Genomic DNA, 25,368 nt, shown 5'->3' on the forward strand with positions numbered 1-25,368 from the left:
TGACATGCACAGATAGATGGTTGCTGTTTGCTGGGAATGGTGATACTCCCACCAAATAATCAAGCTATTTCCTTTCATGGATGCAACACTCTGTTTGCCTAGGAAAGAACACAATACAGCTGAATTAAGCACAGTTGTCTCTCCACATTTGTGGGTTAAGTATTTACAGATGTGATTTTTTGTGGATTACTGTATTTCCCGCCACTGCTGTCAAAAGAATATGTTCTCTTAAGGGGTGTCTAAATTCCATAGCATGATTCTATGCCAACTTCTAAAGCTTGCACAGGAAGATCTAAAAACACATAGAGAAGTGTTCTTTAAGGTAGAAAAAATATCAGGCCTATAGTCACCTTTTTTCCATTTTCGCAGAGATCCCCTTAACTGCCACAAAAGTTCATGGCTAACCGAAGTTCCTTACAAACCATGAATCATTTATAATCAATTATTTTCCCCTACATTAGATAAAGCATAGCTAACTCCAATTAAAATTGACATCTGTGTGGTCTCTTCCAACACCATGATTCCATTCCTTTTGCAGTCAAATCCTAACCATTGGTGACTGGTGGCTCCCATGTCACCGAGACTTTAAAGGTGCTGATCCAGTTTGTGGGGTAAGAATCAGCATCTCAGATGGCAGCTTTAAAGTTTGGACTAAAACCCAAGTAGATTCATAGTCCCTTTCACATGGAAACAGTCTGCACCAATGACTGTAACCTTTTTCATTACTGTTGTAGTAACAGCAGCCATATTCCCTTACTACTTAGGTACGTTTCCACCACAGGCCAGCAGCTTACAGTATTCTAAAGCTAACTTCATTTACTAATTAGTAATTAATCCTGAATGAATAACAGGGAAATAATACGTTGCTTTTAAAAGAACTAATTACAACAAAATCGCTCTTTGGTGTCCTTGGAAATGTATCTGTGAGTGATGAGTGCTAAAACAATTTCAGTGACGTACAGAGTTACATAAGCCATAATATTCTCAAACCACTCACCAAAGTAGTTGAGTGGGCAGATCTGATTCATCCTTGTGCAGGTTAAATGTGGAGGAAATGCCATAAAACTCAATAGAAACTATTCTCCAGTTCTCATTCTCAGCTGCAACCTCATGACCTGAGATGCTGTGCAAGGGGAAAAGGGCACACAGGGCAAATGAGCCATCTGTTGGTTCCTTTCTCCATGTCCATGGATGCACCATATCTCATGATTTTAAAATAACTATCAATACTATGTTTTTATATATGTCTAAACATGTAAGATGCTAAATAAAATATAGTGCAGTAAAATTGATCAAGGGTTCTTTCATGCTATACCCTTATAGCACCATGATGCCACTTAAGCTGTCATTGCTACATCCCATGGAATTCTAGGATTTGTAGTTTAGTATCACATTAAACCAGTGATTCTAACTTGCAGTCCCCAGATGTTTTTGGCCTACAACTTCCAGAAATCCCAGCTAGTTTACCAGCTGTTAGGAATTCTGGGAGTTGAAGGCCAAAAACATCTGGGGACCTCAGGTTGAGCACTAAACTCTCTGGCTGAAAACCCTAAATGCCTTTCCTTCCCTAAACTGCAAATCTTAGGGCCCACATGATGTAGCCATAGCAGTGAAATACAGAAAAATATGCTAGTTTAGCTGTCTGAAAGAGCCTCAGAATAAAGTTAGTATTACAAAGGTCAATGCTGTTTATAGAGGCAATACCATTCATATAATTTGGAAGTTTTATGACTTCTGAGCAACTTTGGAGCACCTCTCCTTCTCAATCTCCCTACTCTGGAGGGGGGGGGGCACCATTATTTCAACAATGATAAAACATTGGACTATTGTGACATTCCAGCAGTAACCAAACTTGACCAGTACTCCCACTTCTAACAACCTTAGATGGATGTTTTGTAAACCAGGGAACCGAAACCTTCAAAAATAAGGTCTATCATTATAGCCTGTTGTTGAGGACAGTAGGTTTGCTGTTGAAAACACAAAAGCATTTTTGCTGTTCTAACATGAGATAGGAAAGACTACTTTGGTACATAATTTTCAACTGTTTGGATACAGAAGCCAAGGAAAAATAAAGAGATTGATGCCCTTGGTCATGGCTAAAGAATAAATAGCCGATGTAAATAGATAAATAATACTGTAAATAGATAAATAATAGAGCCGATGTTGTTACATCACAACTCCCATCAGCTCTATTATTTATCTATTTACAGTATTTATATTCTGCCCTTCTCACCCTGAAGGGGACTCAGGGCAGATCACAATGTATATATACATGGCAAATATTCAATCCCATAGACATACGATACACAGAGACTATTTAACATTCCAGCTTCTGGCTTCCTGAGGGTCTGCTCGTTTCCGGCCACAGGGGAGCTGCTGCTTCATCATCCACTGTGACACTGAGTCACTGATGGAGTACTTCCTCATCTTCCGCAAACTGCTGGAGATTTTATGGCGTTGTAAATTAGTTAAATTAGCCTCCCCGCATAAGAGGTACCTAAATTCCTACTCGACAGATGTAACTATCTTTCAGCTGCTCTAGCTTGCATAATCAATGGTGAGGATTATGGAATTTGGTATATAATTTCTTGAGGGCCACACCTTACAGATCCCAGCTCAAAAGACATATCTACATTTTAAAAAACATGTGCTAATTTTTTTAATTATGGGTTCTCTCCTTAATTCTTGAAACTGTCATATTCAGTGTCAGAGGCAGGGTCAAAGAGATGGAGGAAGGAAATATAAATGTTGCTGTCTATGAGAGGATCCAGGGCCAGGCTATATTGCACGTGTTTTTGTTTTTGTTTCTTTCAACATTATCATTAATTACCATTTTTATATTCATTCTAAAATTAGTGAATTTAAAAGAAAATAGTAATGATATATACATTCTTAAATCTGTGTAAAGATTTTTAGCTGGTCTGCCAGAGGCTTAAGGCTGCTATTGGGCCGGCCAGGAAAAGAAGTCCAACATCAAGGAAGTTTCTCCCACATATGCCAGGCAAAGCATCATAGCTTTGGGAGCAATGCAGGAAAGTCCTTCCAGCTCCAGCCAAAACAGGCCCCAGGTTTCTCCAGACACGTCTCACTTATAGTATGCAGCTGTGAGAGAAATGAGGTTTCTAGATGGAATTATGATCTCCAAATTCAGAATTGAGAGTCCTTTGGATTAAATAGCACCAGGGAGCATCAGAAGTGTGCGCGATCAATTAAAGTGATTCACTGACATCAATGAAGTCTAACAACTACACTTATAATACTTGATCTGTTGGTGAATCTCAGCAAGTGGATTAAACTCCGCAAAGGGATGTGTCAAAATAAATCAATATAGAAAGGGGCCACAAAATTCTTTTGTCCCCTACCTTTGTTTTCTGTTGAAATAAATTAGCACAGCTCATTCAACACATGCTATTATTTTCAGCAACAGCAATCAAACATATTGGAACAAAACAGAAAATTGGGTTTTGATGTTTCTTTGGTTTTGTTGTCCCATTTATGCAATGGCAAAGAGATATATCAAAACTTATATGGCATGGGAAGGAACAAAGATTTTCAAGATGCGAACCAAAAAGGGAGACTTCATTTTCCAGATCTGACATTGTACTTCTCCACATGCTGTTTGTTTTGGTTGAAAGACATGAGTGTTGAGTAATAAGAGATGACTGAGTTCAGAAGGGTTATCTCAGGTTTGGGCTTAGATATTTATGATGTGATAAGGCTGAATGTAAATTTTTGTAATAATTTCCTGAATACAAATATATGAAAGATTTTCAATGCACAAAAAAACAACATGGCTTGAAATTGAATACATCTGGATTTGAAGTATAATTCTGTACAAATGCCGAACATTTGATTGATAAGATACATAATTTTTTTGTTAAAATGCAGTTGGGAGAGGAACAGATCAAAGATAAAGTGGGCTCAGCATTTTGGACATAACAGGCAGATGGAACAATTGGGAAAAACGTGGCCAAAGGGAGTGAGATTTACATGGTGTTGTGATCTTAATGAGAATTTTTATAAAATGATGTATTGCTGTTTTTTTAACTCCAGAAAAATCTGCCAAAATGAATACAGGGGTTTCTAATGTATGTTGGAAATGTGAGCAACAGTTTGAAACATTATTATTATAAGTGGTGGACATACGGAAAGGCAAAGAATACAAACATCCAACTTACCACAACTCATAGTTACAAATGGGGGCGAGGGCCCTTTTACACAGCCATATAACCCTAATATCAAGGCAGAAATTCCCAGAATATCTGCTTTGAACTGGGTTATTTGAGTCCACACTGCCATATATTCCAGTTCAAAGCAGAAAATGTGAGATCTTATTCAGCTGCGAGGAAGGGACCTGAGACAACAGGAAGTGGGAGAAATAGGACAGCTTTATTTGTCATTTTGCTGTTGTACAACAAAATTACATGCCTTGCCCGCACACACCACAAAACAACACATCCATCCCTCCACAGTCTCACCACCACGCAGCCCCCAATGCCACATCAATGCGAAACCACGGAGTTCAACATAGCCACAGCTCTAGGATAAAGGCTATCCTTCCATCTGTTTGTGCTTGTCTTTGTCACCCTGTACCATCTGCCAGATGGCAATAATTTTAAAAATCAAAGTGATTAATTGCAATATTCACACTTGCGTCCAACAGACAAGAATTCTTTCTCCCACCCTGCACCTTCCACAGACATATAAACCCCACTTGCCTAGTTTCCGACAAACCTCACAACCTTTGAAGATGCCTGCCATAGATGTGGGTGAAATTCAGGAGAGAATGCTTCTGGAACATGGCCATAGTAAAGGTAAAGGTAAAGGTTCTCCCCTGACATTAAGTCTAGTTGTGTCCAACTCTGGGGGTTGGTGCTCATCTTCATTTCTAAGCCATTGTCCATAGAGAACTCCAAGGTCATGTAGCTGGCATGACTGCATGGGGGACCATTACCTTCCCGCCAGAGCGGTACCTATTGATCTACTCACATTTGGATGTTTTCAAACTGCTAGTTTGGAAGAAGCTGGGGCTAACAGCGGGATCTTACCCTGCTCCCTGGATTCAAACCACCAACCTTTCGGTCAGCAAGTTCATCAGCTCAGCAGTCTAACCCACTGCACCACCAGGGGCTCCATATGGCCATACAGTCTGGAAAATTCACAGCAACCCACATAACCATTGTTAGGACATTCCAGAGAAATTTATTGGGTTTTTTCTTTCTGGTTTCTTGACTCTCTTTGAAATGTCTGGGCCTTTCTTCCTACTTTGAAAGCTCTCAATGCTTTGAAAGCTCTAAATGAAAAAATAGAATCATAGAATAGTAGAGTTGGGAGAGACCTCCTGGGCCATCCAGTCCAGCCCCCTGTCAAGAAGCAGGAAAATCACACTCAAAGCACCCCCAACAGGTGGCCATCCGGCCTCTGCTTCAAAGCCTCCAAAGAAGGAGCCTCCACCACTGTCCGGGGGAAGAGAGTTCCACTGCCGAACAGCCCTTCTCACAGTGAGGAAGTTCTTCCTGATGTTCAGGTGGAATCTCCTTTCCTGTAGTTTGAAGCCATTGTCCTGCGTCCTAGTCTCCAAGGCAGCAGGAAACAAGCTCCCTCCCTCCTCCTTATGACTTCCCCTCACATATTTGTTCATGGCTATCATGTCTCCCCTGAGGAGAGACCAAGGAGACCCAACCCTTCCTTCTCCGGCAGCCTTTGCCCCACAACTGCCTTGGTCCTGCCCAACTAGTCCACAACCACCAGAGCCTGGGAGCACCAAGGAAGCCAGGAGGCTCTCCAAGGTGGCTCCAAAGGTCCACCTTAAGGGGGGAGGGAGGCGCGGACCATTTCTTCGAAGGAGAAAAGAGATGGGGGGGGGGGGCATTCTATGATTCTTCTCTTCCCTTCCTTATGAAACCCAAGAAAAAGACAGCAAGTGATGGAGAATGCTGGGGGGAAATGAAGCCCAGTATGGATTGGCTCTTTATAGGCAACCTCAGTCGCCAATGCCTCTGGGCTGGATGGAGGAAGGCTGCTGTGCCTTTAAGAAAGCAAAGCTGGGCTCTGATTGGCCGGAAGAGGACGGGGGGAGGGAGAGAGAGAGGGAGTAGTGCCTGGCTGGCTGGCGGCGGGGGCTGCCCGGATTGCCTGCCTTCTTCTCCTCCTTCTCCCAAGGAGGTGGATGGGCTTTGAAGAGCCCCGAAGAGCTTCTCCAAGGAGGACAAAGCTCACTCCGGAGACTTGGGATCGGGAGGTGAGTGACTTTGTCTGCTGGCTGAGAAAGAGCTCAGTGTTGCTTGTTTTTTTAAAATACACCTCTATTAGGATGTCTGGTGAGGTTTGACTCCTGCTCAGTTGTCTCTCCATCTGGAATGTCATCTCCTGGGGTCACCTGTGGCTCTTTCCCTTTTGGGTGGCACTTTGTGGAGCCTGCCACCATGATAGCACTGGATCAGAGGCAAGAATGGGTGAGTGTGTGTGTGTATGCAAGGGACACGTGCTTGGAGAGGCTCTTGTTTAGGAAAGCACTGAATGGCTCAACCTTCAAGTATGGATGGTTGATACTGAACTGTTAGCAGCCCAGGCAAACAAACAAACAGCAGTTGGTGGCAACACATGAGCCACCAGGCACAGGGCTGTAACCAAAGGGGGGATATAGGGGTTCAACCCCCCCAAAAAATTTCAGGTTAAAAAAACATGGTTTCCTCATGAATTTGAACTGATTAACCAAATCCCCATGAGTGTCCACTGAAGTTTGTCTGTCTTGAGTGTCCATTGAAGTTTATCGACGGAGCCTGATTTCTAAATTATTTTGCATTATGGAACAACGCTTCATGATTCACTAAAAAAAAAAGTTTCAAACCCACCCAGCCCCATTTTTTCCTGCCTGCAAGACCAGGACTTGCACCGCCGCATCCTCTGCCAAACTTTCCACTGCTTCTGCTGTCACAGACTGGCAGAGCTGCCACCCTTTGGGAGCCTCCTTCCCAAATTGCAGATTTCTTCCTCCTTGTCTGCTCAGCGTGACAGAGTTCATTTCCTTCCCAAAGTCAGAGAGACCGCAGTGTGTTACTTGAAGGAACTTTGCCAATGCAAGTTCACATTTGGGCAGGGCCATAGCCAGAAAAAAAAGGGGAGGGGGGTTTTGAAACTTTTTTTTAGCAAGTCATGAATAGTTTCATAATGCAAAATAATTCAGAAATCAGGCTCGATCAATAAACTTCAGTGGACACTCAAGACAGATACATTTCAGTGGACACTCATGGGGATTTTGTTAATCAGTTAAAATTCATGAGTAAACCAGTTTTTTTAAAGAAACCTGAAAAATTCCCGGGGGGGGGGGGGGGGGTTGAACCCATTTGGGTAATGCTGTTTATATTGGGAAATATGGGTTTTTTTTAACCCTTTTCCAGAGTGACTAGAGATAAGTCTGTTTAGAAGCAAGAAAATGCCACTTTCTTTTTCCAGAGAACTTTTCTGTCACCGCCAGCATGCTCTGGAGTTGTGTCTTATCTTTCTGTGTTTGCTCCAAACTGAGTGCAGCTGCGTTTAATGTGACTTACCCATAAATAAGTTTATTGTGGCTTCTCAGGCATCTCCAGAGGTTATGAGGTTTATTGGAAACTAGGAAGGTGAGGTTTATATATCTGTGGAAGGTCCAGGGAGGGAGGACGAACTCTTGTCTGTTGGAGGCAAGTGTGAATGTTGCAATTGCAATTAATCACCTTGATTAGCATTGAAAAGCCTTGCAGCTTCAAGGCCTGGCTGACTCCTGCATGGGGGAATCCTTTGTTTGGAAGTGTTAGCTGGTCCTGATTGTCTGGAAACCGGGCCAGCTATCACCTCCCAACAAAGGATTCCCCCAGGCAGGAATCAGCCAGGCCTTGAAGCTGCAAGGATTTTCAATGCTAATCAAGGTGATTAATTGCAACATCCAACAGGCAAGAGTTCTTCCCCCCCCCCCTTGAACATTTCACAGATATATAAACCCCACTTGCCTAATTTTCAACCGACCTCACAACTTCTGAGTATGCCTGCCATAGATGTGGGCGAAACATTAAGACAGAATGCTTCTGGAACATGGCCATACAGCCCGGTTAACTCACAGCAACCCAGTGCTTATAAAAGCATGCTTCCCTCCTCCCCCCCCCCCCCCAAAAAAAATGCTTCTTTCTCTTTCGCTCTCTAGTTCTCAGTCTCTCTCTGTCATTAAAAAACCTTTTACAAATATTATTTTTGCAATACTTCATAAGAACTGTGTGCTTCTCCTTCACTTTTGAAAAGTCCAGCCTCTCAATGGTGAATGCCTTCAGTTTAAAGTTATTTGAACACACAACACCACTTTTACATTAGCTCCACTGTCTGCCAGTCTGCTAGCGAGCACAATTCAATGTGCTAGCTTTAGCCTATAAAGCCCTAAACAGGTCCAACCCAGCTTACTTGTCCTAATGTATCTCCCTCTATGAACCATCTCGTAGTTTAAGATCATCTGGGGAGGCCTGCTCTTGGTCCCACCTTCTTCTCAAGCGCAAGTGGTGGGGATGAGAGGCAGGGCCTTCTCAGTGGTGGCCCCCCGGCCGTGGAACTCCCTCCCCAGTGACATTGGATTGGCCTCCTCCTGCTCTTTCTGGAAAAAGTGAAATCCTGGCTGTGGAAGCAGGCATTTGGCAAGTAGAAATTAGAAATTGAAGTGAAATGGACTCTTATGAACAGGCATATGACGTAAGATTGTAGTGAGCAAGTGCCCAGGAAAGTATGAAAGGATACCTATGGCAAGTGTATAAAGAGGAGTTGCTGAGAACATGCAGGTCAGTTCTTTGAAAGCTAATTTACATTGTCTTAAGTGAGGCTTAGTGATGAATGGAGTTAAGTGTATTGTCGAAGGCTTTAATGGCTGGAATCACTAGGTTACTGTGAGTTTTCAGGGCTTTATGGCCATGTTCCAAAAGCATTCCCTCCTGACGTTTCACCCACATCTGTGGCAGGCATCCTCAGAACTTGTGAGATGTTGGAAACTAGGCAAGTGGGGTTTATATATCTGTGGAATGTTCAGGGTGGGAGAAAAAATTCTTGTCTGCCTGAGGCAAGTGTGAATGTTACAGTTGGCCAGCTTGATTAGCATTGAATAGCCTGGCAGCTTCAAAACCTGCCTAGGGGAATCCTTTTTTGGGAAGTGTTTATAAAAACAATCAGAAACAATCAGGGCCAGTTAACATCTCCCAATAAATGATTCCCCTAGGCAGGAAGCAGCCAGGCTTTGAAGCTGCCATGCTATTCAATGCTAATCAAGCTGGCCAATTGCAACATTCACACAACAGACAAGAGTTCTTTCTCCCACCCTGAACATTCCAGAGATACATAAACCCCAATTGCCTAGTTTCCAACACCTCACAACCTCTAAGGATGCCTGCCATAGATGTGGGCAAAACCTCAGGAGGGAATGCTTTTGGAACATGGCCATACAGCCTGGAAAACTCACAGCAACCCAGTGGAGTTAAGGTTGCCAGATTCTGGTATTTAGAGTCAAACAATAATGGAATTGAAAACAGAAAGGGGGGGGATTCTTCAGAGTTGCATGAGTTTAATAAATCAGCTCACTCTTATTTACTGTTAAGGAAAACGGTGAGTTAGATTCATAGCTGATAGTGTTTAAAAATAAAAAATAAACTATTAGTCTTTGGATGCTTCTAATGAAATAGATTCTGATGCTCAAAAGCTGACACCATGAGAAATCAGTTCGATTTTTAAAAGGGCTACATGACGTGTCTTTCATGTTTGGTGCGAGTAACAGACTTACATGGCTATTCCTCTGAAAGTTCACAAAGAAAGCTAATCACCTTGGGCTGAACTTTTCATCTCCAAAAACAGTAGCACGTGAGCTGGCTCTTTGACACACAGTCATGTGATTGCTTTGCCACACAGCCAGCCTGTAACACTGTGGGGTTGCTTTCCATGTGACGTTTTCCCAGCACAAATAGGACTTCCACACAGAGTACATCATGTTCTTTCTTTTTCATATGCTTTTGTCACCTGTGGTGGTGTGTGTCTGCCAAACGGAAGCTGTCATTGCTTTGTCACGACAATATTTCACCCACTTCATGGTAGCACACAGTACATTGTAGACAAAGCTGCAAGCTGCAAATGGTGAAGAAATCTTACAGTTTGCCGATTTCTGTTCATTGCATCTAGGTTTATAGCAGGTTCTTCAGCCTGCAAATATTTAATGTGCTGTGTTGACATGATACTGAAAAACCCCTTTGTAACCTCCTTTATTTCATCCATGAATATTTCAATGCAGAATGTTCTTGAAGATAGACAAGAAGCGAAATATTTTGCACAAGAGTCCGTGTTTTCCTTACTGCAGGCATGGTAACCTGAAACCATATACTTTGCGTTTAAAAGTGTGAAACTTCACACCCCTCTGCAGTGCATAGCATACATTGACCTATACTGAACATTTCTGCTATTGATCTCTGTCAAGAATGGCCCCCAGAGGGCAGGAGACTGATAAATGAACAAGGACAAAAATTGCTACCATCTGTGAGAAATAATGTTCAGTGTGATGATGAACAAGGTCAGCATCCCAAGAATTGGAAAATAGATGACCATGCTGCTCCATGTGTGTCATCTTTTAGGGGATTAATCAATTTATGTCAATCTCACCCAGCAAGGTGAAGCAACCTGGCTAAGACAGTATCACAGGGATGAAGTATGAATATTAGAAGCACCCATGCCTTCGGTTACATCAACCAAAAATGCAAACACTGTTGTAGACTGTATCAACAAGAGCACATTGTCCAGATTAATGAAAATAGTAACGCCACTTTTTTCTGCTTTAATTAGGCATGATTTAGAAAACTGTATGAAGTTCTGAGCACCACCGTTCAAGAAAGACATTAAATAGTTCAAATAAATGCCCAAGATCAAAGATCTGGGAACTGCATCTTATGAGGAACAACTTAGAAAACTGGGTATGTTTAGCTTGGAGAAGAGAAGACTGAGAGGTGACATGATAGCCATCTTTCAATACCTGAAGGGAAGATAGAACCAGATTGTTTTCTGTCGCTGCAGACTAGATCATGAACTAAGGGATTAAAATCACGAGAAAAGAAAGTCCATATTTAAACATTTTCACCATGAGAGATCTATAACAGATGAATGGACTGCCTTAAATGGTAGTGGGCTCTCCATCTTTGGAGATTTTTACGCAGAGGTCAGATGGGTATCCTGCAAGAGTGCTTTAGTTGTGTATTCCTGTGCAGCATGGAGTTTATTTATTTATTTATTTATTTACAGTATTTATATTCTGCCCTTCTCACCCTGAAGGGGATTCAGGGCAGATCACAATGCACCGATACATAGCAAACATTCAATGCCATTATTAGACATACAACACACATACAGACAGACAGTAGAGGAGATTCAATATTTTTCCAACTTCTGGCTTCAGGAAGTTATGCTTGATTCTAGCCACAGGGGGAGCTGTTACTTCATCCACTATGACACCAAGTCCTTTGATCGTAGTATTTCCTCCTCGCTCTTCACTCGCCAGCAGTTTTATGGCGTCGTAAATTAAATTGAATTAACCTTCTCGCAATAAGCGGTCCCTAATTTCTCTACTTACAGCTGCAGCTGTTTTCGAACTGCTTAGGTGGACAGTAAGATAGGCTATTAAACAGTCGGGATCTCAATCCGACTGCGGGCTTGGATCGCACAACCTCTTGGTCAGCAGTGATATATTGCTTCTGGCTATTAACCAGCTGTGCCACAATCCAGCCCTAGATGGCCCTTCCAACTCTTAAATAATAATATACTTTATATTCTGCTCTATCTCCCAGAGGGGACTTAGAGCGGATTACAGGTACATATAACAAACATTCAATGTGGTTATACAATTGACAGAGACAGACAGTATATGAACAGAGGCAAGGCTTCCCTCTTTTCATTTCCGGCTTCTGGCTGTGCTCGACTTGGCCATGGGGAGGTGCGGTTGTTTCATTTTTCACGCCATCCTTTTTTGCCGGCATGTTTTTTCTGGACGCCTTTTACCTCCCTGCCAAAGCTGTACCTATATATCTACTTATGAGGGCTATCCAGAAAGTAGATTATGTTTTGGAATTAAAAATGAACAAAGTATAGGAGAAAACATTTACCATATGCAGTTGAAAGCCACACCCAAATACCACATCTCACGTAGTCACCATTCAAATCTAGGCACTTACCATAGCGATGAATGAGCTTTGCAACTCCTTCCCCACTAAATTCTGCCGCTTGCGTCCTCAACCAGCTGGTCACCCCTTCCCGCAGCTGTGCAGCGCTGCGAAAACGCTGCATTGCCAGCCACGGACCCATTGTTGGAAACAAGTGGTTGAGGACGCAAGTGGCAGAATTTAATGGGGAAGGAGTTGCAAAGTTCATTCATTGCTATGGTAAGTGCCTAGATTTGAATGGTGACTACATGAAATGTGGTATTTGGGTGTGGCTTTCTCCTATACTTTGTTCATTTTTAATTCCAAAATGTAATCTACTTTCTGGATAACCCTCGTACATCATTGTTTTCGAACTGCTAGGTGAGTAGAAGCTGGGCTGATGATGGGAGCTCACCCCGACCCGGGCTTGAACTGCCAACTTTCTGATCAGCAGGATCTTCTATAGCAGGTGGTTTACACCGTTGTGCTAGCCTGGCCCTTAAGACTCTTAAGATTCTGCGATTCTGTATCTCCTGTAAGAGTTTCTGTCATGATGGCAGTAGCTAAACTATTTATAAATGAATACAGAACTGAGGAGGTTGCTTTAGACAACTACAAATCACATATCTATATTTCAAGATAATTGGCCTCTGTGAGGTTACTTGTGGATTGGCTTGTTCTTTGTTTGGGTGCAAGATGTTCTTCAGAAGGATGCTCCCATGTCAGTTACACCAAATAAGCCAAGAAAGTAGGAACTGGGGTGTGCACACTTCCATACAAAACTTTATATCCCCAAATCATATACAGACAATCCCCAAGTTACAAACATCCAACTTATGACTCACAGTTAAGAATGGGGGCGAGACAACAGGAAATGAGAGAAATCTACCCCTAGGGAGGGAAATCCACTTTTGAAAGAGTTGTCATGGGGAAAAGGTGTCTCAACTGAAGCTTTATCCTCAATCCTTGTTTCCACAACGAGCCATTTTCTTCAAAATCCAATTGTCACAGGGACAGAAAGTGTGGTGAAGTCTTCTAAACAGGGGCATAGACAGCAAGACAAATACCACATAGGACATGTATTTCGAGATGAATAAAGCAAAACTTGAAGTGCTCTGTATTTTCAGTGGGGTTTGAGCCACCTCCAATTGTACATCCAAACCTCTAAGGCAGTGGTTCTCATCCTTTGGGTCCCCATATGTTTTGGCCTACAATTCCCAGAAGTCCCAGCCAGTTTACCAGCTGTTAGTACTTCTGGGAATTGAAGGCCAAAATATCTGAGGACCCACAGGATGAGAACCACTGCTCTAAGGGAAGAATATTCCATAGATTGGCATATTATGAATACTGTCCCTATGCAAGACGTCCTTAGCACAATTCAGCTGCAGAATGTAACAGGTGGTTAATCTTCCAAGGAAATGAAGTCTTCATAAGAACTCACACTTCTTAATCCCCCAGGGCGTGGTAATAAAAGAAGCCATTGTAGTTGCAGTTCACAATAGCCAACCATCAACAGTCAGAGCTGGAGTGTGCAGTTTGGTTTCAACCAGCCAGAAAATTCCCAGGGTTAACGTGGACCATTCATTAGGTCCCCATATAAACAATTGGATGATGGCATAGGATAACCTTCTTGAGTATTATCCCTATGTAAATATGTTTGTGGGCCACATATGTCTCCCTCCTTTTCTCTCTTTTTCATTTTCCAAGATATTTTTGTTGGATTAGCTCATAGCTGAATTTTAAATAGGTCATTTGATATACTGGTTTTTATTGGATTTTAACCCAATCTTCCTCCAATGAAATGCTTAGTTTCCAAGCATCCTCTTTATCCTCATAACAACTGATAGTTTGATAAAGTGTGATTGTGCAGTTCATTTTTTAATTTTTCTTAGAAGCACAGTTTATGGCTTCCCAATTCTGCCTGCTCTGGTATATTTGTCTGTATCTATATGTATTTAGACATATATACCAGACCAGAGTTGGGAAGCCATAAACTGTGCTTGTAAGAACAATTAAAAAAAAATGAAATGCTCAATCACACTTTATCAAACTAACAGAGTTGTTATGAGAATCTATATCTATATGTATGTATATGTATTTAAGGAGTCACCGATGGCGAAGTGGGTTAAACTGCTAAGCTGCTGAACTTGCTGACCGAAAGGTCAGCGGTTCGAATCCGGGGAAGCAGGGCGAGCTCCCACTATTAGCCCCGGCTTCTGCCAACCTAGCAATTTGAAAACATGCAAATGTGAGTAGATCAATAGGTCTCTGGCAGGAAGGTAATGGCGCTCCATGCAGTCATGCCGGCCACATGACCTTGGAGGTGTCTACGGACAATGCTGGCTTTTCGGCTTAGAAATGGAGATGAGCACCAACCCCCAGAGTCGGACACAACTAGACTTAACGTCAAGGGGAAACCTTTACCTTTACCTTATATGTATTTCAGGTTTGGTTGGTTTGGTCAACTTGTATTCATATGTGTGTGTATTTGTATGTAATGAATAGCATACCCAAAACAAACATACTAACAAATAAAACTACACAAAACTATAACAAAAATGGGTGGAAACTAATCTATTCTTGCCCACCATCACCACCCTGACTCACAAAAGAATTAAAAACAGGCTAAAATTGGTTTTTCACACAAAAGTCATTAAAGTAAATGTATCAAAAACTTCTTATTACTGAACTAACTTTAAACTTCTGCCTTCCTAATAATCAAACAGTAAAACTCTTGTCTTCAAAACCCATAGTTTTTGGTTAAACTGTATTCTATAAGTTTTGTTGTAATCAGTGCTAGATGCCTTATTCAGTAAGCAGATACTTCTTAAAGGTTTGTTGGTCTGGTTTAGTGAACACTCATAAGGAAACTTTTCAGATTTCAACTCCTTGGCAACGGAGGTCAAACGAGCAGCAGGTTGTGTTGCCTGTCCCAGGTCTCATCAGCCTGATGCTTTAAACAGCTGCTATCACCCCCACAGCTGGTATGAAAGGGACCAGATTGAGATGGGCATATTTGTTCCACTTTACAACAGATTAAGATTTTTAAAAGTGAGACACCAACCTTTCCTTTGCAGCAATTGCTCATAAATTGTATAATGTCTTCCCAGAAGTTAGGGAGAGCTTATTATAAATATTTATATTTCACCTTTCCATGAATCATACCCAAGGTGGCTAACAGCCATGTTAGTTTCTGGAGGTGTAAATCCCACCTCATCCGCTTGAGTTTGGATTAAGAAATTGGTTCTTCATAACAGTTTTTTTTTTCATTATGAAGTTTTTTTTTCATGTTAGGAGTGACTTGAGAAACTGCAAGTTGCTTCTGGTGTGAGAAAATTAGCAGTCTGCAAGGACGTTGCCCAGAGGACGCCCGGATGTTTTGATGTTTTTACCATCCTTGTGGGAGGTTTCTGTCATGTCCCTGCATGGAGCTGGAGCTGATACAGGGAGCTCATCCATGCTCTCCCCAGGTTGGATTCGACATAGTTTGTGTCAGACACAAAAACAAAGTTTCGATAGTATAACAACTAATTTCAAAGTAAATACCACACAGTTAAACAGGAATAACACTTTCAAAACAGGAGCAAGTAGAGCTTTGAACCTCTGGAGAATAATTCAAAAGCGTAATTTTAAAAAATGAATCCGTATTTTGTGTTGCTTTTTTGTTACTTTAAATGCTTTTCTACCTCTTTCTTGGTAAATTTAAGGTTTTAATTTAGGTTTAAGGAGACTCTGAGTGTCAGACAAAAGGTCTGTGTTCTTAGATGTGAACAAACAACATGTAAGGTCTTGACCCTGAAACCAAATCTTCCCAAAGCATTAACTTCAAATCAATAAGAAAAACCCAATGGGTATAAAAATCAATTTGGATCTAAGATAGATGTAATTAAGGAAAATCAGGGAAGGCGTAACTATCGTTGTGGGAAGTGGACACTGCTGCTTGGTTATCAGTCTTTGCTTTTTCTCCTTCTTTGTGAATAAGAGTGATTTAACCATAATGAGGATCATAAGACATAAATGCTTCTGGCTGCATATTAGGGGTTAAGTCAGGGTAGGGAATTTATGGTTCTACAGATGTTCTTGAGCTCAATCTCCCAGCAGCCACTGATTGTAAGGACAAGGGACAACAAATCTGGAGGGCCACACAAATTGTCTACTCTTGGGCTAAGGGGTACTTACCTAACACTAGCTTTTCTTTGAGGCTGATGACCTTTTTGTACTCTTTCACACAATAAAATCCTAGTATGGTTCTACTGTAGCTGCCATGACAGCATCTTATGGAATCATGGAGTTTGTTGTAGTCTGATGAGGTGGTAGAGAGGCTAGTGTTTGACAAGGGATACTGAGGGATGGTTTTGCCAGTTAATTTCTCTGAAGTACAACCTAATATATCTGGTATTTATTGGCAGCATCCCATCCTAGTACTCTCCAGAGCTGAGTCTGGAACATTCCCAGGTTTGTTGGCCACCGTATTCTTAAGTACACCAGACAGCACCTTTAATGTCTGAATTAAAGTTACAGACTAACATTAGGCATTTAGGGAATTATGAGAAGCAGACTTCTGGAGATAATATGAGCAGAATTTTGGGGGGTTGTGTAGTTTAAAACTATCATTTTAATTGTCTTTTATTGTTTTTATGCTTCATGAGAGAAGATTTTTTTTAGTTTTGTTTTTTATCCATTTTCCCTGTTTTTTAATTTTTATTGTGCCCTGTTGCTGTTTGCTACCTGAAGTCCCTACATTGGAAAAAGATGGGATAGAAATAAAGAAATAAACCACATAATTTGTCTCAGAAAGGCCACAATACAGCAAATGTGCGTTTCCTAACACCATCTCTTGTATCTGAGGAACCAAGCTTACCATTCTGTTCCTGTAGAACATCACAGAATATATGGTTGGATCTGCAGCAGCAACATTGCATCCAGGTGTTAATCCAGTGCAAGGGAAGATAGGGAGCTCGAGTGTAATCTCAGTCTTTTGGAGGTGTAGACAGCTGGATTTGGCCAAATCCAACATACACGTGTCCCACAGCCCCACTGCTATGTCACTGGCCAAAAACAGTTCTATTGCAGAGCCTTGCTGGCAACGTCACTTCTGATGAGGTCACAACAGGGTGCCCAGCCATGTGACCAGCAATCCTATATGCGGGATCTGCTTGTGGCCGGTAACAAAGCGGCTTCAGCCACCCCAATTCAGCCTCAGCCCAGTGATCTTTCTGGAAGCCAAAAGGGCTCCAGGGACACTCCCAGGCTGCATCCAGACAGCTTTGGAGTAGTTTACCCTAGAATATCCGGGTAATCATAGACACACCTTCACTCTACAAAAGCTTATGCTACCAACTTTGTTTTTTACATTAGTCTCTAAAGTGCTACAGGATCCTTTTGCATGTCATATTTGTTCTGTCACTATGGTCTAATCCCAGTTGCATGCTCTCAGACTCAAAGCTTAGGAGGAGAGGCATCCTTATGGATCACAGTGACTCCTTATAATGCTCGGGTCTATAATGGTGCTACATCAAGTACTCAAGTAGGGATTCCTGTGTCGGATCACTCACACAAAGCTTGTGTGACCTATTCTGTTTGTGTGTATGCATGTTTCACTAGCTCTCCCAAAGTGACTGCAAGATTTTGCATAGTCACATACTGAAGCAGACATACATTTTGAATTAAAGATGGGTAAATCATACATCTAAGCACATACTTAGCTCAGGAATTTGTTTTTGTTGCCAGAATTGAGTTTATAGCTTTCTCACACACAAAAGATTGGCGCCATAGCCCCATTCCCAATTTTTTATTGTTTCAGGAAAGGAAAAGAGATGATGTTATTGTTGGTGTTAAACAGTTAGAAGACAGAAATCCTAGATTCAAATCAGCTAAAAGACCTACCAGCAACCCAGATGTGGGGTCTTGTATGCTTTCCAGGCTGTATAGCTGTGTTCTAGCAATATTTTCTCCTGACGTTTTGCCTGCATCTGTATCTGGCATCATCAGGATCCCTGAAGACACCAACCACAGATGCAGGCAAAACATCAGGAGAAAATGCTGCTAGAACACAGCCATACAGCCCAGAAACCACACAACACCCCAGTGATTGCGGCCGTGAAAGCCTTCGACAAGCCAGATGTGCCCACCCATATGCCAAGACATTTTTCTTTTCAAGAAGGGCATGAAGCAAAATCTCTGTTTACCAGCATGCTTGCAGACTAATTTCACTTACTCAATGAGGAAATGAACGTTGCAAAAATGAAGCTGCTGAGGGGTTTTTTTTTCTTTTAAGGTTTTTTTTTTTCAAAAAATATCCTGGGTGGAGCCTCACAAAAGTGAAAGGGGATGGATGGATAACATAAACCCCTCCCTTCTGTTCATTAGAGGTTTCCTTTCTCAGTGTGGAAATGTTAACAGTGCAAGGGTGGAGCTGCTAAAGAGGCGCAAGAGAAAGATTTTTGAAAAAGAAATCCAACCTGATGAATTCTGTCTGCCGGGCAGCTGGCTGGCTGCCCTGCCATACGCAGACTTGCGTGTTTAATTGGCAGCCCTCGTTGTGATGTAAGTGGGGAACGTGGAGATGATGAATCATGCACAGATCTGGCAGTGTGCCGTGTGGGATTACTAACAAAAGATGCAGCCACTAGTAGGGGGAAGGGGGCCAGTGGAGCAAGAACTGCAATGAGTTTATTTGAAACTCCATTGAATTCTGTGTGTATCAGTGGCCATTCCTAGGTTGGCGATTTTTATTCCTATGAGAATGGGGAATAGAGAGAAGCAAGCCTCGGTATTCTGTTCATTTTCCTCCTGGTATACCCTTTTCCCCTTGGTAAATAGAAACCTCTCCTTCCTACAGTACTGTTTTTAATCTCAAGGATTCTTTTGGTCTTAATCCAGTGGTTCTCAATCTGGAATTCCCAGATGTTTTTGGCTTTCAACTCCCAGAAACTGGCTGAAATTTCTGGGAGTTGTAGGCCCAAACATCTAAGAACCCCAGGTTGAGAACCACTGGCTTAATCCAAATGCAAAGTTCTATCTGTGTGTCTTGAATCACAGTGGAGTCTTCTCTGGCCTAACATACTTTTCCCCCACAGTTGCCAATGAAATACCAAAGGGCAATACCACAAGCAAGACATGAGGCAATACAGAAGTGGTTCTTAATCTGTGGGTCCGCAGATGTTTTGGTCATCAAATCCCAGAAATCCTAATAGCTGGTAAACTGGCTGGGATTTCTGGGAGTTATAGGCCAATACAACTGGGGACCCACAGGTTGAGAACCACTGCAATAGAGGCACCATGCTTGCTTGTTTCTTTAGCAACTTCTAAGCAGAGGCATGCTCCTTCTGTTCCTGGAGGCAGGAGTACATAACCATCAAGACATGTTGGGCCTGGATAGCCTTTTTTAACACTTTTTAAACCACCTTGGTTCCATATTGCAAGACGGATGAGATATAATTCAGTAAAATAAAATATCTTAAGCACCTGACGTAATCCCCCTTTAAAAGCTATCGTACTTGTGATGGCCATCTCACCTTGTGGTAGTTTAACATTGGACTGCTATTCAAATTGCTACTGTTTGTCTTCAATCACACAGGCATGTAAATTTTTAAAATATAATTTTGTTTCATTAACAATTTTACTGTTCCTTTTAATTATGCGTGTAAACACTGAGTCGTAACACATGTAACTCATCTGACATGGAATAGAATCATTGACAAAGGTGTGGCAGATTAGCTCTTGGGGACCTCAAGTTGAGAACCATTGCTCTAGTTCCTTCATCATGATTCTATGGTCAACTGGGTACATATATTTTGAGACACTTTATTGATACAGTAGAGTCTCGCTTATCCAATGTTCTGGATTATCCAACGCATTTTTGTAGTCAACGTTTTCAATATATCATGATATTTTGGTGCTAAATTTGTAAATACAGTCATTACTACATAGCATTAATGTGTAATGAACTACTTTTTCTGCCAAATTTGTTGTATAAAATGATGTTTTGGTGCTTAATTTGTAAAATCATAACCTATTTTGATGTTTAATAGGCTTTTTCTTAATCTCTCCTTATTATCCAACATATTCGCTTATCCAACGTTCTGCCGGCCCGTTTATGTTGGATAAGTGAGACTCTACTGTATTAATCAAATTCTCAGATTCAATCTGCAAATGCGAAAGCCAACTGTAATTATCTTCTTTTTTGTAAGACACCTTGAGTTCCCGTTTTGAGGAAAGACAGGAACTAAAAGGGTGGGTGGCTGACAATTGGATTGAGGCAAAAATATTCTTTTAAATTAAAAACCCCAAAGCAATCAGGAGAGGAAAGCAATGTTCCAAATACATGTTATATCCTAGCTTTAGTCAGTGTAGCCTTCAAATTGTCAGAGTCTGTTTTTCTCCAAAAACTAGGACAATATATACATTTTGGCACACAACTGGTAGTTTAAAATTCCTTGATCTTTCATATGTATGTGAAGCAGTTCCTCTCTTTATATTAGGGATGGGAAGACTATTCAAAAATATTTACTGAAATGGTCAAAAATGTATCTATTTCATCTCAGCCTTCTGCCCTTGAATCATAGAATCATAGAGTTGGAAGAGATCTCATGGGCCATCCAGTCCAACCCCCTGCCAAGAAACAGGAAAATCACATTCAAAGCACTCCTCATAGGGATTGTTCTCCAGGCCCTTGATCATTTTAGTTGCCCTCCTCTGAACACCTTCCAGCTTGTCAACATCATCCTTCAATTGCGGTGCCCAGAATTGGACACAGTATTCCAGGTGTAATCTGACCAAGGCAGAATAGAGGGGGAGCATGACTTCCCTGGATCTAGACACTAGACTCCTATTGGTGCAGGCCAAAATTCCATTGTCTTTTTTTGCCACCGCATAACGTTGTTGGCTCATGTTTAACTTGTTGTCCACGAGGACTCCGAAGATCTTTTTCACACGTACTGCTGTCAAGCCAGGCATCCCCCATTCTGTATCTTTGCGTTTCATTTTTTTTTTTTTTGCCTAAGTGGAGTATCTTTCATTTGTCCCCGTTAAACTTCATTTTGTTAGCTTTGACCCATCTCTCTAATCTGTTAAGATCGTTTTGAATTCTGCTCCTGTCTTCTGGAGTATTAGCTATCCCTTTTAAACATGATTACTTTCTAGTTTAACTATCAGTCCCTGAAGCAGCACTGAACGATACACATCCAGCTGGTAAAGCACACCATGCTGCTACTGAATTCAGTATTGATAGGAAAGTGTAGCCTTAAGGTGCTTAAAAAGCATGGTAATGTATGAATATTTAACTGGCATTACATAAAGCTATTTAAAAATACATAATTATGTTGGCATAGAAGCCCTACCTTGGTATGAATGCTAGTTTCAGTGTAAAAGAGCAAGTGAGTTCTCCTTGAAGAAAGCTTTGGAAGGCATTGTATTTGTACTTCATTTTGAAGATTCACTTGAGCTCTGGAAATAATAAATGGAGGGGGGAGAGAAAGTGTTTTTCCAGCCTGCCCTGTAATAACAAATGTGTGTGTATTCCAGGAAAGCAAATCTGATAAGGAATTCACTTTCAAGGCTGGAAGAGGATATTATTTTCAGAAAGAGAGAAATAACTTGAAAGGTTAAGGAAACACCCCTCAGAAGTGTCGCTTTCAAGATCAAAGAGGTTGGACACATCTGAAGTGCTGAGAATGTAATGAACATAAAGGACTGAGTTCAACTTGGAAACAAGGGGTTGAGAAAGTATAGGGAGGAGGAGAAGAGGCGAAAGTCACATTGGCTTAATTTCAAAATGTTTTATTGCAATTCTCAGAATCCCCTAACCAATAGCCATATTGACTAGGGGATTCTAGGAGCTGTGGTTCAAAAAGTAATATGTCTGAACTTTATGGTTTAGCATTAAGGCGTTTGTTGCAGCAATTGAAATATATGAAACATATTGTAGAAATTTGGTAGAGAAGCTCGGAGCTGGAAGAGAAAGGAGGTGTTATATCTATATGTTATTATCCTTACACCTTTTCTTTTGAAACATCCAATAATTATTTTTGTGATTGTGGGAGATGAGGGGATGGTAACACCCAGCAAAATAAGGTCATTTCTTTACAGTGTTCCAACATTGACTGAGAAGGAACAGTGAGTTGTCACAGGATCAAGCTTGTATGAGACCAATTTAAGCTATCCATTTTCTGGCAGGTAGCATATCAATTGAGTGGTCCTCTGAAGCTAGCCATATTGGTTCAGTGGTCAAGAACATGTTTTGCATGCATGAATCCCAGCCAGGATAAATCCCTGATATTTCCAGTAAAAAGGATCAGGTGATTAAGAAAAACCTGTTTCTTTCTACAATCCTGAGGAATCGTTGGCAGTCAGGGGTGTTAGCAATTGCTGTGCTATGGTAAAAGTCAGCTTTATATGGCAATTTAATTCCTTTTACCTTTCTTTTTTTTAACTACAACCTGAAGCGTTTATTATTTTTATAATAATAAATAAACTTTATTTATATCCCACCACCATCTCCCTGAAGAGACTTGGGTGGCTTACATAGGAACTCCAAGGTGTACATATAACATACAGTAAGTAAAAAGAGTACATAAATATAAACAAATCACATAATATGATAACAACATAGGCAGTCTAATACTGCATCCGAGACTCACTGAGAATAATGGAAATTGTCATTCAACATATCTTAGAGCAGGAGTCCCCAAATTAAGGCCCGTGGGCCAGATGCGGCCCTTCAAGGTCATTTACCTGGCCCCCACCCTCAGTTTTAGACTTAGGCTCGCCCAAAGTCTGAAGTGACTTGAAGGCACACAATAACAACAATCCTAAATAACTTGACTATCTCATTGGCCAGAACCAGGCCCACACTTCCTATCAAAATCCTGATAGGTTTATGTTGGTTAAAATTGTTTTTTTTTAATATTGTATTGTTGTTGTTGATGATGATTTTGCACTACAAATAAGACATGTGCAGTATGCATAGGAATTCGTTAGTTTTTTTTTTTCAAATGATAACCCAGCCCCTCAACAGTCTGAAGGGTTGTGGACCGGCCCCCTGCTTAAAAAGTTGGAGGAATCCTGTCTTAGAGTATCACATTAGGCTAGTCTTGTTTAGAAACATTGGTGAAGTTAACTTCGATCTGGAATCCCACAGGAAGAAGGGGGGAAGTTTTAAAAGATGAATTTCAAATGGGAAGAGTTAAGCCATTGGTTCTCAACCTGTGGGTCCCCAGGTGCTTTGGCCTACAACTCCCAGAAATCCCAGCCAGTTTACCAGCTGTTAGGATTTTTGGAGTTGAAGGCCAAAACATCTGGGGACCCACAGATTGAGAACCACTGGGTTAAAGACTCTTTGAGCCACCATAAAGAAGTAGGTTGCATGTTGAACTATGATTCTGGAGACCAAGGTCTGAATCCCCATTTGGCTATGAAAACCCACTGGAGCCATATATACATGACCAAACTAAAGCAGATTCATCACTCAGCTGCTGCAGAGACTCCACACAACGCATGACTGGGTTTGCTGCAGAACTGTTGGATCCAGCCACTAATGTGGGTCAATGGAACATGGGATTTACTTTGGAGTTTCCAGGAAGTGATTCCAGCCTTTTGGAGCTGTGGGCAGCTGGATCCTGCTAGATCTGTCCTGACCCACTGTCTACACCACCAACAGAGTCACCAGCAAGAAGCTCCTTCCCAAAAAACTGATATTGCAATAGGGCACTGAATGTGACATCTTCAGCAAGCATTTGCTCGTGGTCATACAGCAGCCCCTATGCACCCTTAGCCCAGCTGGCTATTTGAATAGATGGCTCTGGGGATGCTCCTGGGCTGTGTTGTAGCAGTCCTAGAGAGCCTTAACCCAGATTAATCTCGTCGATGTAGACACAGCCTGTGCAAGTCACCCATTCTCAGACCCAGAAAACCATGTGATAGGGTCACCTTAGAGCAGGGGTCCCCATCTTTTTCAGCCAAGGGCCAGTTCATGGTCCCTCAGATTGTTACGGGCCAGACCATAGTTTGATTTTTTTTTTAAAAAAAAATCCTGTTTATATCTTATTTGTAGTGCAAAAAACCAGGAAAGAACAACACAACATTTAAAAAAATTTTTTTAATTAATCAACATAATCTTACCAGTATTTCATTGGGAAGTGTGGGTCTGCTTTTGCCTGACGAGAGAGTCAAGATAATTAGGATTGTTGTTGTGTCTTTTTTTCCAGTTTTCAAAACTATTAAGAGAATTGGTATTTGAGTTATCATTTGATGTGCACATCCATAGAAATGATTACAACACTACAACAAAATGTATTTTACTGAAAATGAATGAAATTTTTCCCTTAGAGTTACCAACTCTTCCACTCAGCTAACCAGAACGATCTACTCTGTGTTTTATCTTATCACTTGCATACCACCAACTGTACATGTGCTCTGCATCATTGAACACATTTCCCAATAATATTTCATGTTGACTTCCCAGAAGGTTATGATAGCCTGCTGTAAAAACACAATACTGAATAATACAAATATTTTGTCTGATAGAAAAGGGTGTCGTATGTTCTTAGAATATGAAAATGTTCTCAAATATATTACATACTTTCCAAAAGGCACATGTAGATGATAATAGTTTTATGTGTATCTAGACCAGTGGTTCCCAATCTTCTTTTGGCCATGCCCCACCTAAACATCTTTAAAATCCTGGTGCCACCCCCCACCCACCCCCCGGTGACATATAATTCTTATTATATGATTCACCTCGGAGAGACAGGTTGGGTTATAAATGTTGTTGTTGTGATTGTAGTTGTTGTTCAGAAATCTACTTCTGTTCACATGAAGCCTAAAAGGCCATTAACTTGGTCTAAACAAGCTTCCAAAGAACATGACATCCCAGAAAAATAAGGGTGTGCAACAATTAACTGTTAACTCATTCTCGAATTGTGCCCCTTAAAAATGAAACTGCCCCCTGTGTGGTCTGTGCCCCACGTTGGGAACCAAGGCTGTAGACATACTATTTATACTTACGTTAAACAAAGACAAGAAAACGCCCCCTCCAAAACATGGGTTGACTTATACATGGGTCAATGCTGGAATAGGGAGCCATCATGAAAGATAGCTACATACTTTCATTCTGCAAGATGGAAGTTAGAGCTTTTTCAATGGGATAAATTGGGCTCTTTGGTTTTTCTGGGCTTTATATCTGGCTGAGGAA

The 25,368-nt window shown here is 41.3% G+C and overlaps 1 protein-coding gene across 2 annotated transcripts in view; it reads left to right on the forward strand.

The window, feature by feature from the left end:
* The first annotated feature begins 6,083 nt into the window (after positions 1-6,083).
* The window catches only part of mras (muscle RAS oncogene homolog), a 60,185-nt gene continuing 40,900 nt past the window's right edge, over positions 6,084-25,368 (forward strand). Inside the window, exon 1 of one of the 2 annotated variants that reach the window (XM_008109975.3) lies at positions 6,084-6,241. The gene's annotated coding sequence lies outside the window, so the exon portion shown is untranslated. Of the gene's footprint in view, positions 6,242-18,548; positions 18,723-25,368 lie in introns of those variants that run through there. The other variant, XM_003214919.4, reaches the window with a different exon arrangement.

Source organism: Anolis carolinensis, chromosome 1 (assembly GCF_035594765.1).
Source record: "Anolis carolinensis isolate JA03-04 chromosome 1, rAnoCar3.1.pri, whole genome shotgun sequence".
Classification (NCBI taxonomy): domain Eukaryota; kingdom Metazoa; phylum Chordata; class Lepidosauria; order Squamata; family Dactyloidae; genus Anolis; species Anolis carolinensis.